This window comes from Bactrocera oleae, chromosome 6 (genome assembly GCF_042242935.1).
Source record: "Bactrocera oleae isolate idBacOlea1 chromosome 6, idBacOlea1, whole genome shotgun sequence".
Lineage (NCBI taxonomy): Eukaryota > Metazoa > Arthropoda > Insecta > Diptera > Tephritidae > Bactrocera > Bactrocera oleae.
In genome coordinates this window covers 19,546,094-19,561,335 of record NC_091540.1, presented here as the reverse complement: position 1 = coordinate 19,561,335, position 15,242 = coordinate 19,546,094, and positions in this window count along the sequence as shown.

Here is a 15,242-nt window from a genome sequence, read left to right as displayed (position 1 = left end):
CGATAGTTTAAAAAAATACTATCAATAATATCGAAAGTTTTCCCCCTGAAATCTACTTACATTGTACTGGTTTAAATTAAGAGACCTTGGCTTTGTACGTTTCATTTTTATGAAATAAGCTTTGAATATATTTGTAAAACAAAACATGAATGCTGCTGTATCAGAGTTGTAATGTACTATCCAATTATTCCGTTATATTTTGTTTTTGCTTACCGTTATCAATGATGCTTAGTCAATGCTGATTTTGAGTGGACACATACAGTGTTGGACAAATCTAAAGCACGAAATTTACCACATTACCATTTAGCTGCATATAATTTATTTACTACAATATTTTCTATTTTATTTCACAAAAATATAAATTTTTATTGACTTATTCAAAAAACACCTAACATATTAATTAATTTTACACTTAAATATGACTTAAAGATTAACAATATACATAAAACACATGAGACAAAACTAAAGCACATTACATATAAGTAGTTAAAAAATAAAATTATTTGTTGTCAATATTTGGTGGCATATCCATTGTTTTTTATGACGGCTTCACATTTTCGTGGCACAGATTCAATTGAATTGTTTAAAATGTCTTGAGAAATGTTTTTCTATGCCCGTTCGAGTTGAGTAAAGAGAGAGTTCTTGTTTTTACAAATTTCTCTATAGGATTGAGATCTAGTGATTGCGCAGGCCATTTCAAAACATCTATTTTATTGGAAATAAACCAATCCTTTACACATTTGGCCGTGTGCTTTGGATCGTTATCGTGTTGGTACAATAGTTCCATTTTAACGGCATTTCCTCGTAAGCATGAGGAAGCATAACGTTTCGAAGGATGTTTTTGTATTGTATATAAAACGATTCATGATGCCATTAATTTGGTGGATCGGATCCATGCCCTGAGAAACATCCCCAGACCATTACGTTACCTCCCCCATGTTTCACAGTACCTTGTGAACAACGCGAATTCAAACGTTGACCTTTTGGTACCAACTTTAATCTATCAGTTCTTTTAATATTGTACTTGGACTCATCAGAAAAAAGTGCACTCCTCCATTTTGTAATACTCTTGTTAGCGTGAGCTTTTGGAAATTCAAGCCACGCTTTTTGATTTTTATGCGAAATGTATGGCTTTTTGGCACTTCTACATGTTATGAAGTTATTTTCTACAGACCGCCGCTGGAAGGCCCTGCACAAAATATTCAAGCCCAATTCGCTCTGGATTGATCTAACTGATACTATGGAATGAAGTCACGACTGAAACTGCAAAGGTTAATTATTTTATAAAAATATGGACGATCTTTGGTTTGTTGTTAAAACAGCTCGGTACGCTATACCTAACGGTAGATGTCAAAATCTCGTGGAAAGTATGGGTCGCAGGTGTGAAGCAGTAATCTAAAATAAAGGTTACAGCACATAATATTAACAACAAAAATCTCTTCACGGACCGAAGTTGATAAAAATTCATTTTGAACTAAAGTGTTCGTATATTAAGAAATGACGATAGGATGATTATAGGGGGGTCTAAAATCTTAAAAAGTCGATGACGTAATTTATGGACGGCCCCTTAACCGGAAGCATGCGGGCTTCACGATGTAGTTCGATTGGGGACATCAAGAGGCATTCCGTGATAGTCCGGAGTGCAGTGTTCTGACAGGTCTGGAGCTTCTCCGTCTGCGTGGCACTACATCCAGGCGACCATATTGGGGCTGCATAATTTAGGACCGGCCGGCCGATTGCCTTGTATGTCGCCAGCAACGTTTCTTTGTCTTTTCCCCAAGAGCTGCCGGCAAGCGATTTGAGGATTTTGTTGCGGCTCTGTACTTTGGCAGTTATCGCGGTCGGGTGAGGAGTGAAGGAGCAAAGACTGTCTAGTGTAACGCCTAAAATTTAAGGGTTGCTTACCGTCGGAATTTTGGTGCCATCGACTGAAATGTTTAGATCCAGTCTGTACTTCTTCGTCCAGTTCGTAAATATGGTCGCTGTGGATTTAGTGGGGGAGAGTGTCAGACTCCTTGCAGAGAAGAAGCAAGAAAGATCAGAGAGATAGCCGTTTACTTTCGAGCACATGCCATCGATTCCATTGCCCGACGTCAATATCGTGCAGTCATCAGCGTACGAGGTCACGGAAATTCCCTCTGATGGTTGAGGGAGTTTCGAGATGTAGAAGCTAAACAGTAAAGGGGAGAGGATACCACTTTGCGGAACCTCCTGTTTAATTCTTCTTAGTTTGGAGTTTTGACCTCGAAACAGTACGGATGAATGCCAACCGCTCAGGTTGTTCATGGTCCACCGCTTCAGCCCTGGAGGGAGCGTAGATTGTTCGATGTCCTCAAGTAGCGTTGTGTGGTTGACTGTGTCGAAGGCTTTCGCCAAGTCCAACGGTACGAGGATCGTCCTCTCGCAGTGTGGCTTCTGGTTTAGGCCATGAACTATCTTGGCGTTTATGACGCTAAGTGCTGTGGTGGTGCTGTGCATTTTCCGGAAGCCATGCTGATGGTCTGCTAATCTAAGGTGGTCGGTGAACGTCGGGAGTAACAAGGCCTCAAGTGTCTTCACTACTGGGTCTGGGAAAAGGAGAGTTATCGGGCGATAAGTCTCCCCTTTGTTGGCGAGTTTCCCAGGCTTCAGCAGTTCGACCACTCTTCCGACTTTCCACACATCGGGTATTTGAAGAGTGGCCATCGACAAGTTGAGGACCTTGGTGAGATAGCTTACTCCCGTCGAGCCTAGAAGTTTTAGCATCAGCATGCTTATTCCGTCAGGGCCAATGGATTTGGACGATTTGACCTTTGTGATGGCACTCTGAACCTCCCCATCGGTGAAAGTAAGTGGTGCGCAGTCTTTTGGCATTTTGCGCAGCCGTCGGGTAACACATCGTTTGGCCTTGTCAGTCGAAGGGTGCAGTGTAAACTGCCGGCTAAAATAGCTCGCGCACGGTCTAAGGAGGCAAGGCCTCAACCCGATCATCATGTCGGTAGCCCGAAGCTTACTTACACCGGTGGAGAGGTTGCAGGACTTCAGGTGCTCTATCCATTTTGTCCGCTTATGATGGTTTACCATTTGCGGAATCTCCAAATTATGGGCAGATGGTCTGATGCGAGAGTTAGCATAGGTCGCCAGGTTATACTATTTATCAGACCACCGCTAGCGATGGTAATATCTGACGAGCTATTACAGGTTCACATAATTCTGGTGGGGTCTTCGTCACTCATTGTGCAGAATGTCGAATCGTCAATCTGTTCCGCCAGCACCATCCACCTACGATCGTTTGACAGGCATGAATGCCAAAGATCGTGATGTGCGTTAAAGTCGCCTAGGATGAAACGATTTTCACCACGGAGTAGCGCATCTATGTTCGGGTGATATCCTGTTGGGCCACATGTAACTGGGGGGATGTATATATTAAATATTTCGAGCTCGACATCGCCTGACCGGGCAGCTATACCCTGATATTCAAGGGTAGTGTCCCTGCGGTCGATGTCAACATCGATTAGACCATATTGCACGGTGTTGTGCAATATGAAGGGGGGGTTGGCCAGACTGGGAGTCATGCTGTCTGTGTGAGCTCCTTAGGGCCGTGGAGGTCCTATCTTGGCCACTCGACTGAAGTGGCGGCGCAGTGGGCGAACATGGTGCAGGTTGCACAGCCGTTGAGGCAGATGTCGCAGTATTGCGTTGACAGCATGGGGTCACGTAACTTGTGGTCCACTCCCTATGTGTCTTAAGGCCTAAACAAGTCTTAAGATGGCTCCATCCATTGCATGTATTGCACCTAACCGAGGCCCGGGTTGGACTCGATGCCAGCACGGGCCAGGAGGATACGGAGCAACCCTGCTGCTAGGCGTTGCTCCAATGATGACAAACTTAACCTAGAACTTACCGATCCAAACAGGGTTAGATCGGCGAAATAACAGCCCTTGGCCGGATAAAATCCGGGTCAGTTCCGGTAAAGTAGAACCGGCTGTTGTGGGAATTACGTTTCTTTAGCAAATCGCAGCTGTTAATGCGTTGCGTTAAATGCGTTTCTTTCAGTTCTTAAGGAACCCATGAATCGAGTTTTTGAACATAGCCAAGTTGTTTTAAGTGATTTTCAATGCATGTATGTGATACCTTAAGTTTCTTTGCAACCTCACGTGTTGTACTGTGACGATCCGAATTGACTATTGCTTTGATTAGGTAGTCATCAACTTTAACTGAACGACCAGAGTGTTTTTCATCTTTGAGTGAAAAATCACCAGAACGAAATTTGGCAAACCAATTTTGACACTGCCGTTCTTTTATGGCTTCGTCGCCATAAACAGCACATAACTTTTTGTGAGCTTGCAATGCGATTTCCTTTTGCGAAAATAAAAAAGCAAAATATGACGAAAATGTTCCTTTTGATCTTCCATTTTTCAACGAACGCCAAACGAAAACTACGCAACCGATCAAAAAACTTTTTTTTACTGATTGACGGCTGAATTGCCAACTATCAAATAACAAAATGTATTTTACATTTGGACTACGCCAGCAACCCAATATACTTGTATATATTTGTAGCAGAAGAGGTCGGGGCTGATTGTATGGTATACTTTAGAACATATTTTTAACAAGCTCATAGTAACTCATACACTGACCGACATAAATTCACATATTTTCGACATTAAACTATAGCATATCCATTATTATAAGTTCAGTTAATTTGTCTTATATATTGACCGATATTTACGGCATAAAGCCAACTGGACAATTGAAAATCTGATATAAGTTATATGGGAGATAGAAGTAGTATTGACCCGATTTTATCTATTTTTGGCTTTACCACATATTATTAAAAGAAAAAGATGCACTCTGAGTTTCATTAAGGTACTTGGGGTCCACTATTCCGTATCTGGAGGCTTGAATAATTTTGGTCCGATTTGGACGATTTTTGGTCATAGGTGTTAAGCCGAAAAGGCACTATTCGTGCAAAATTTTATGCGGATTTATTGATTGATTTGCATATTAGAAATTGAAAGAATCAGATGGAATTTAAAATTGTGTTATAAGGGAAGTGGGCGTGGTTTTTGTATGATTTCGCCTATTTTGGCAATGGTATGTTGGAATGTCATTATTATTATATTAAATATTAAATGTTAAATATCATGAACTAACAATTTTGTAAATTACTAATTTGTTACAAAATAAAATATAAAATTAATAAAATACTAAGATTAGACAATGCGAATTTACGCTTAATACAGGTCTACAAAACTGCATATGAATTATTTCTTATTACCGGCTATAACGTTTTCGCCTTTATGACAGGTTTATTAGTATTAAAAAAATTTACTATAATATAATTTCATGTATACCTTAGCCACAAAAACGTGTGGTCGGGTCTACTTGATTGTACTTTTATATCAGCTATGAATTACATTTTTTAACGATTCACATCACATTTACGTAGGGTCAAAAATGTGACATTTTTTACCCAGGGTGGCATTTTAACTAAATTCGGTCCTGCCAATCGACAGTCATTCCGAATTCAAAACGGGGAAGGACACGGCAAACAAAGTTGTCAAAGTTTTGTAGGCTATATTTTGAGATGTACATAGTATATATTTCATCTTCTATTCTGAAAAAAAGAAGAAAACTGGTAGAAAAATTGTCTCATCATCAACTATATTCTCTAAACAAAAATCATTTCGAAAAGTAGAAATCCCCGAAATTAAGAGTATGTTTTTATATGCCACATTGTCAAGAACATATTATATATTAGAATAATAGTAATCTTGCCGTTCACAGTGAAGTGACATTACGAATCAGTAGCGTATTTATAAATTTGCAGCCTGCAGACTAATCAACTCCTGTCGCCACTAAATCTTGATATTTTGTGGATCACCAAACTAATTTCTATCTCTCAATCTAAGAATAAGATTTATTATGTGCAGTGTTTTCATGTTAAGCTGCTAGAGTCATTTAAAACTCCGTTTTCAAACTTAGTTCTACATTCAATGGACCGAAGGTCAAACAGCGTCCACAATACACAGATGTTTTACTTTGAGAAATAAAATAGATTAAATATATACTTAAAACAAGTAAGGAAGGGCTAAGTTCGGATGTAACCGAACATTTTATACTCTCGCAAAGTCAAATAGTATACTCGTTTGAGATTTCTTCGTGGATTGACTGATATTTTCGGTAGAAGGTCAACTATAAGCACTGGGGTTCACATATTTAGTACTTAGGGGCTTAAACAGTTTTGGTTCGATTTAGACATTTTTTGGCCACAAGGTGGCATACTTTAATCGCATTATTCACGCAAAGTTTTATCCCGTTACAGTCATTGTTGCCTGATTTTCATAGTGGAAAGTGAAAGCATCAGATGGAATTTAAAATGGTGTTATATGGGAAGTAGGCGTGGTTGTAGTCCGATTTCGCCCATTTTCGCACTATGACATAGAAACATGAAAAGAACGTTGGCACCGAATTTGGTTGAAATCGGTTAAGCAGATCTCAAGATATGGGTTTTCACCTAAAAGTGGGCTGTGCCACGCCCACTGTCTAATTTTGAACGCGGTTTCTATAAAGTCATCTCATACCATCCCAGAGATAAAATTTAATGTCTCTGGCGTGTTTAGTGCTTGATTTATCGCGCTTTTAGTAGTTTTTAACAGTACCGTTATATGGGGAGTGTTCGGAGTTGCCACCCGATTTCAACTAATTTCACACCTTTAATAGAAGTGCTAAAAACATTTCCTTCCAGTGAATTTTGTTATTATAGCATTAGCGGTTTAGGAGATATGCACATTAAACCTATTAGAGGCGGGACCACGCCCACCTAAAAAAAACATTGTTTCTTGGTACCGTAAGACGGTTGGTATTGCAGATGGGCGTAATCGGACCACTGCCACGCCCACAAAATGCCATTAATCAAAAACGAATAAATTGCAGATTTAATCTGCATATCTCCTAAACCGCTAAAGCTATTCTAACAAAAACTGAAAACAAATGGTTTTAGCACCTCTATCGACAGTGTGAAAATCGGTGAAATCGGGTGATAACCCCGCCCACTCCCCATACAACGGTACACCTTTACAGGAATCGAGTTCAAAATTAGACAGAAGGGGTGGCACCGCCCACTTTTAGGTCAAAACCCATATCTTGCGATCTGCTTAACCGATTTCAAGCAAATTCAGTACATAACATTTTTCTCATATTTCTATGTTATTGTGCAAAATTGGATTAATAATTATTATTCCGAAATCGGATTAGAACCACGCCTATTTCCCATATAACATTCTTTAAATTTCATCTGATTTTTTCACTTTCCACTATGCAAATCAAGCAACAATGATTGTATCGGGGTAAAACTTTGCGTGAATAATACGTTTAAAGTATGCCACCTTGTGATCAAAAATTGTCTAAATCGAACCAAAACTGTTCAAGCCCCTAGGTAATGAATATATGGACCCCAGTGCCTATAGCTGACTTTTTACCGAAAATATCGGTCAATGTGTAAGATATATAATTGAAATTCATATCATAAATGGTGTTGTCAGTAAATAACTAAGTCAACAGTTCCCACTTCTAATTATTAAAATATATAAAGAAATCGCAAACGAGTATACCATTTGACTTTGCGAGAGTATAAAATGTTCGGCTACATCCGAGCCCTTCCTTACTTGTTTAATTATACAAGTGCCTATTGGACTATCGATATTATATGAAAATTAAATTGTGTAGGCGAATTTCACAAAATGTATGTTCATCGGGAAAAATTATAATAATTATCAGGTACGCAAATATGAAAAATTAGTAGATTTTAATTCGCTGTTGCGATATTGTACATATTATAGATTCACAAAACGTTTATCAATTTTTCATGTAGTGACGTTTTTAGCACTGATTTTTTTAAATTTTCTATGTGTATAATATTTTTATTTATTTATTCTGTAAATAGAAATAAAATATTTATGAGCGAAATCAGCCTGCTGGTAAATCCGCCCCTGTTACGAATTCTATTTTGGTATGAAAGTGATATTGAACTAATTTCTTTATGACTACCAAAATAAATCAAATTCCATGCAGCCTTTGTGTCAGTCATCATGTTGCAACTCATTTGATTTTCTGACAATTTTAAACGCCCACATTTTTTGAAATACGAAATCATGGAAATTTCTCCTGGAATCCCGGAAATATGCAAATCCGTCGAGTTAATGTTTCTGAGCTGAGGTATGAAAAGAAGGAAATAATTAAGTAGCTCATGCTTACTGCGATTTAGCATTATTTAACAGATTCCCTGCAGAGCTACATACACACATGCATATACAGTAATGAGCAGGGCTCAAGGCCGCCACAAAGTACGCATGAGTACAGGTAGACAACTGTTGCCGTAAAGAGGACATTTGCATAAGTGTAGCCGCAAGTGTTTGGTGTGAAAATGAGTTTGTTTTGCGGATTGACAAGGATTAAGAAGTTGTACATTTAAGAGTGCCGCCCTGAGGGCTTTTTCGAAGCGAGATGTGTTTTCGGTATTCTATTGGATTTTCAAGAATTTTAACAATAGAAATTTACAAAACTCGAAATGCGCCGCTCGACTAAACTGAATTGTATGTACGAGTATGTATGCCTGTGAGGGATTCAACTAGTTTTTTTATTTGTAAAGATAGTCCTTTATGTACATTTGTTCTTGCTCACGTACTTTGTTACATATGTTGACGCCAGATTTGGAATTTTATTTCGATCTAATAGGTGTCAGTATCCACCAACATTTGCTTACCATCTGCGCGCGAAATTTTTCCAAAGCGTGGCAAGCAATTCCGCTCTAGTAAACAGAAAATTTGTTAGAACAAGTAAGGGGCGTTCAGTTCGGGTGCAACCTAAATGTTTAAAGTTCGAAATATCCACTCTAAATTATTACATATTAATGGAAATGAGTACATTCATTTCTTAATTGCATTAGGAAAGTGAAAAAAATGTAATTTGCACACAGCGATCTACATATTTGGCATACAATTTGCCTAAAAGACGAATATCATGTACAGTGGATCAAAGACAAACCCGTACGTCCCGGTGAATTTTTTACTTTTCAAATAATTTAAGAAAAGTTGAATACTCGTTATACTCTCGCAACCTGTTGCTACAGAGTATAATAGTTTTGTTCACCTAACGGTTGTTTGTATCACCTAAAACTAATCGAGTTAGATATAGGGTTATGTATATATAAATGATCAGGATGAAGAGACGAGTTGAAATCCGGGTGACTGTCTGTCCGTCCGTCCGTCCGTCTGTCCGTCCGTCCGTCCGTCTGTCCGTCCGTCCGTCCGTGCAAGCTCTAACTTGAGTAAAAATTGAGATATATTTATGAAACTTGGTAGACATGTTTCTTGATACCGTGAGACGGTTGGTATTGCAGATGGGCGTAATCGGACCACTGCCACGCCCACAAAACGCCATTAATCAAAAACAAATAACTTGCCATAACTAAGCTCCGCAATAAGATACAAGACTGTTATTTGGCACACAGGATCACATTAGGGAGGGGCATCTGCACTTAAAACCTTTTTTTTTAAAGTGGGCGTGGTCCCGCCTCTAATAGGTTTAATGTGCATATCTCCTAAACCTCTAATGCTATAATAACAAAATTCACTAGAAGCAAATGTTTTTAGCACTTCTATTGACGGTGTGAAAATAGTTGAAATCGGGTGGCAACTCCGCCCACTCCCCATATAACGGTACTGTTAAAAACTACTAAAAGCGCGATAAATTGATGATCTGAGATGGTATAAATTGGCTTTATAGGAACCGCGTTCAAAATTAGTCAGTGGACGTGACACAGCCCACTTTTAGGTGAAAACCCATATCTTGAGATCTGCTCAACCGATTTCAACCAAATTCGGTGCATAATGTTCTTTTCATGTTTCTATGTCATAGTGCGAAAATGGGCGAAATCGGACTACAACCACGCTTACTTCCCATGTAACACCATTTTCAATTCCATCTGATTCTTTCACTTTCCACAGTTCTTTCTTTCACTTTCAGGTAACAATGATTATATCGGGGTAAAAGTTTGCGTGAATAATGCAATTAAAGTATGCCACCTTGCGGCCAAAAATTGTCTAAATCGAACCAAAACTGTTTAAACCCCTAAGTACTAAATATATGGACCCCATTGCCTATAGTAGACCTTCTACCGAAAATATCAGTCAATCCACAAAGAAATCTCAAACGAGTATACCATTTGACTTTGCGAGAGTATAAAATGTTCGGTTACATCCGAACTTAGCCCTTCCTTACTTGTTTTTTATTAGTTCATTTGATTAGCATTTATTTAAAAAAAGATAAGCTAAAAATTTACACTTCAAAGAAAAATATTAATCAACAAATAGAAAAAGGGGCAAATTCAATGGGGCAATGTCAAAGCAAAACTCGTCAGTCCTCTTTACCTTGTAACTCAATATCGAGTTCGATCACTGGATTGTTAAATAAAAGTCCCAATTCAATGGCTATACACTTATCGTAACGCTTTATAACTCATAATCCAAGCTTACAACGTCTAACTTATATCTCAATTGATCTTAACACGACATCACTCTAATTAGAACTGTGTCTGCTACACCATCCGGCAGCCCCTTCATAGTAGATTGTAAACAAAACATCACCACTCGGAAATTCTGGCAACTACGAATTTCGCTATCTAGTTGGTTCTAGCAGTTTATCGTCAATTCTATTTTGTTCTGGCATTCGTGTTGGCCACAATATAAGTTTTTCCCTTCAAGTCATGGGGCAAGTAGACGATCAAGTTAAACAGCAGATCACATAGTTTTGCAAACAAATACCATGCAATTGTCGGGAATATGTGTCTCTCGAATAGTTTATAGTGTAAAACAAGTAACGTTGAAAAATGTAAAAATCTGGATTTTGAATATACTCAATAGTTGTTTTGTACAATGAGATTTCCTTTCTCAACTGATCTCTTTCTTCCCATTACATTTTTTCATTATATTCTTAATTTCGTGCAAAACTTTCAAGAATTTTAATTGATTTCCATGACGACGGCATTTTGAAACTATTATTGATTATCAAGTTGCTTGCAGCCTACGCCACGGCTGTCCATTTTAATCAATTTTGACTAGTAGGTTAATTGATCAACTTGAAAGCAAGTTCTTGATCGTGTTAGTGCCAAAACAGTCACCGACATTTCAGCCTTTCTTACTTACAGCCCGTATTTAAGCAAATTTGTCAAAAGTTATGCCCATAGTTGCAACGCCGAAATCAATTGTTCTCTTTTTTTTCATTTCACCGATGTTGCCATTGTTCTATTTGTATACACGATTTTTCACACATTTAGTTTCTTAGCTATAATTTTTCATAATGTAAAAGCTCAAAACTAAAATCCAACTATTAAAAATAGTTTACCTATTTATATATCAATGTATTCGACTGTGATTTTGAGTTATTTTAAGAATATTTCAAATATATTCAAGATTATTGTCGAACGAAAATGGATTGGGTATTATAAAAAAAACTTGTGGGTATTTTGCATTTCGATATTATTTTTAGGTGCTCCGTCCCCGAGTAGGCCTATATAACGCATATACATCCCTATATACTTGTATTTACATAATAAAATTTTTAAAAAATCATATAACATAAAAAAATAGCATATAAATAAAAAAAATTATAACAAAGAAACAATACAAGTCATAATAAAAGATCATGGTTTTATAATGAACGTTTTAAATTAAATTAACAAATAAAATTTAGTTGCACGTTATTCAAAAGTATTTGTGTCGTTCCTTGAAATTTCGTTTCGCACTGCTTTTGTTAGCTATTTTTAGTGGGTTTATTTCTGGCATCCCGCCTTTTTTAACATCAGCTGTTCGAAATTCCCTGATTTTAATAATCAGGGAAAGAGAATAACAGAAAAATCAGCGAAAATGAGACAGTCTCGCATCATGTCATCCTTGCTACCATAAGGTCTGTTGAAGCGGACGGTAGAAGCGGTGGTGACTGATCATTTACATTGTGCTCTCATAAGATAGGTCGTATCAGCTGATTCGGGACACGGTTTTGCGTCGGTGACTGTTTGTGCCTTTAGTGCAGCGTTAAATACAGTCCATTCACACTAAGTAAATAAATTTTTAAGCAAAATTTGAATAAAACAAGGGATGGGGAGGCAACAAGGTCAAACTATCCCAGAAAATAAACGATTGATTGTAAAGCACTCACAAGATGGGTAATCCTTGCCATTCCACTATTCAGCGTTCTAAAAAAATACAAAAATACTAAAACTTTAAAAAATTTGATTAAAATAGGCACATAATAAAATTTTAGCGCCAACGGACGAGCGCTACCTTGTGCGGAAATCTTAGGCAAACCCATTTTTGAGTGTGCCAATATTATATGCAAACACTGGAAATGCACTGGAAAAACAGTACACGCTCTATCGGGAAAATTTATATGGCCGGAGATGACGAGTTGCGCCAATCATAAACAATCAAAATAAAAAGGTGCGTCCGGAATTTTTTAAAATGCATCATTCTAAAGATTTTTAGTTCTGGAAACAAGTGATGTTTTCTGACGAGAGCAAATTCAATATATGTATTTGGGTCCTCCGGTTAGCCTTATGTGAAACAGCGCGGCGATGGTGTCATTGTTTTGGGATCCTTTTCGCCGGTTGGACCTGAAACCCTTTATTTTATTGAAAGGATTACGGATTCGAAGATGTTTTTAGGTATTTTGTAGCTAAATGTACCCTCGAAAAATCGAAAAGTTGCGGTTGGGCGAAGATTGGTTCTTTTATTAGATCAACGACCCCAAGAATCAGGCTTACAACATACAGGCCTAGTTAATATATAACACTCCAAATATTTTGGAAACACTAGCACAGAGTCCTGATATAAATTAGTTTAGTTATCTTGACACAAAAGTTCGCAACCACAGCGTTTCTAATAAGGAAGACTTGAAAAGAGTATTATCACTGGAAGAGTGGGGAAAATTCAGCTCAGTTATTGTGAAAACTTCATAAAAAGCATGCCTAATAGGCTAGAAGAGGTAATTAAGATTAAACGTACTATATAAAATTAAAATACTAAACAAGTTTAAAATGTAAGAGTTTGGCTTTGACATTAAATATGGGTAAATTTTAGAATAGCATCCATCGAATTCGAGGTTAAAATTGGTATTTGCGGATAGAAGCGGTTCTCCAGATTAGGAAAATATATACATTTAGTTGCCGCTAACTTATGGTTTTTGAGATATGTATTTGTATTTTAAGTTCAAAGATTAAATTATTAAAAGTGCGTATTTCTTTGATTTATAATGAAATTTACAAATATATTTTTAACTTTTCTATCCATTAACACTTTGCTAATTTGTTTCTACGTATTTATTTTATATTAAATAGCGCAAAAATAACTTAAATTCAATATTTAACTTTTGTTCAATTCTTTTTATTCACACAATTATAAAAGGGTTGCATTCTAGCATATAATTAGTGTTACCTTATCTACATATTTTACAAACGAGCCAAAAGGAATAATGTAAACAGATAATACTCTAATGGCAATATCTTTCTGCATTAGCTTATTTCGGCCGCGCTTAAAAAAGAACTACTCTGTCGGTCCAACACCGCAGGTCTTTGGTTCCCTCGCGTAGAACTCCTGGTCGATTCAACGCCGGGATTTACCAAGAGGAAGCAAATTCTAAAAGATTTGGTGTTACTCATCACACGATTAAGAATTTTATTTGTTTATATTTGTTTGCATAGCATAGTATCACTTATTTTTTGTTTATTTAACTTTTCGATATTATTCTTAGGTTCTCGGTTCCCGGTGTCTATAACCTGCATATACAACTTATAACAAAGAAGCAATAAACTCAAAATAATATGTCATAACTTGAGAAACGTTTTAAATACAAATATTTTTCATTTTAAAGAATGAATATTGGAATTTAATATTAAATGTGTGGTCTACTGAAATTTCGTTTCTCTCTGATTTTGTCAATTATTTTTAGCTGTTTTATTTCTGATCTCAGTTGTTCAACATTCCCTGATCCCCATCGTTACCAATCTGGGAACGCGTTTGAGAGAAAAATGAGAGAGTCTCTTATCATGTCAGCTTTGCCGATACCGTTATTGATGTGCTTATTTTCAAATGTTATGAAATATCATATGCTTTCTCTTTCTACATAAGATCTTGTAATTAGTCATAGAATTTCAGCACTTCACTCTATTAATTTTTTATATCCTGAACAGGGTATATTAAGTTTGTAACACCCAGAAGGAAATGTCGGAGACCCTATAAAATTTATATATAAGTGATCATCGTGACGAGCTCAGTCGATTTAGCCATGCCCATCTGTTTTCCTGTATATACGCGAACCAGTCTCAGTTTTTGAGATATCGATCTGAAATTTTGTACACGTCCTTTTCTCCCTAAGAAGCTGCTCATTTGTCGGAACCTCCGATATCAAACTGAATTATCAAAATTTAGTTCTTGTAGGAAAAACTGGTTTATTAGAAAAGATATATATCTTCATGAAATTTGCTAGTACTAAAGTTCAAGAGAACGGTACAATCTTCGAACAAATTATTCAGATCGAACTTTTATAGCCAACATACAAACTGCCCGATCTCTTTCATTTGGAAGGGTTTTATAACTTCGGTAACGTTTGTCTTGTTTGTTTTTTAAATAGCTGATATATGTATAATACATCATCTAAAATAAAACCAAATAATAAATAAATATAAAAACATAGTCAACTTTTCTTCTGGAAAAACGTGTTTTCTTTTATTATCTAAATTTTTACAATGCCTCTCGTATGTATGTACATACATACTTACATATATATGTACTAACGGAAGGAACTAATAATTCAAAGGCTCTACGCTGCTAAGCATCATATGCGCAACATATTTACAATCTCGTGGAAATTCGATCAGGTAAATTCCCTAACACGCGAAACCGTAGGGTACTCAGGTAAATATATTTTGCTGGCAAGATGTCAATTGGTCTCTGGCAAATATTAATAAATACGCAGCCAAGAGGCACTAGTCCTTTTAGTCATGAATCTATCATCAAGTTGACATCGCTACCGCAAAAAATAAAGTTATCTTTTGAGATATTATAACTATATATTGTTGTAAAGTAAGACGAAAATGCATAAAGAAATTACGTTTCTAATATTAATAGTATAGTATATAATAAATAAAAGTAATATATGACTGTATCAATTACATTTTAAATGAGGAAACTGTATATGCACATAAA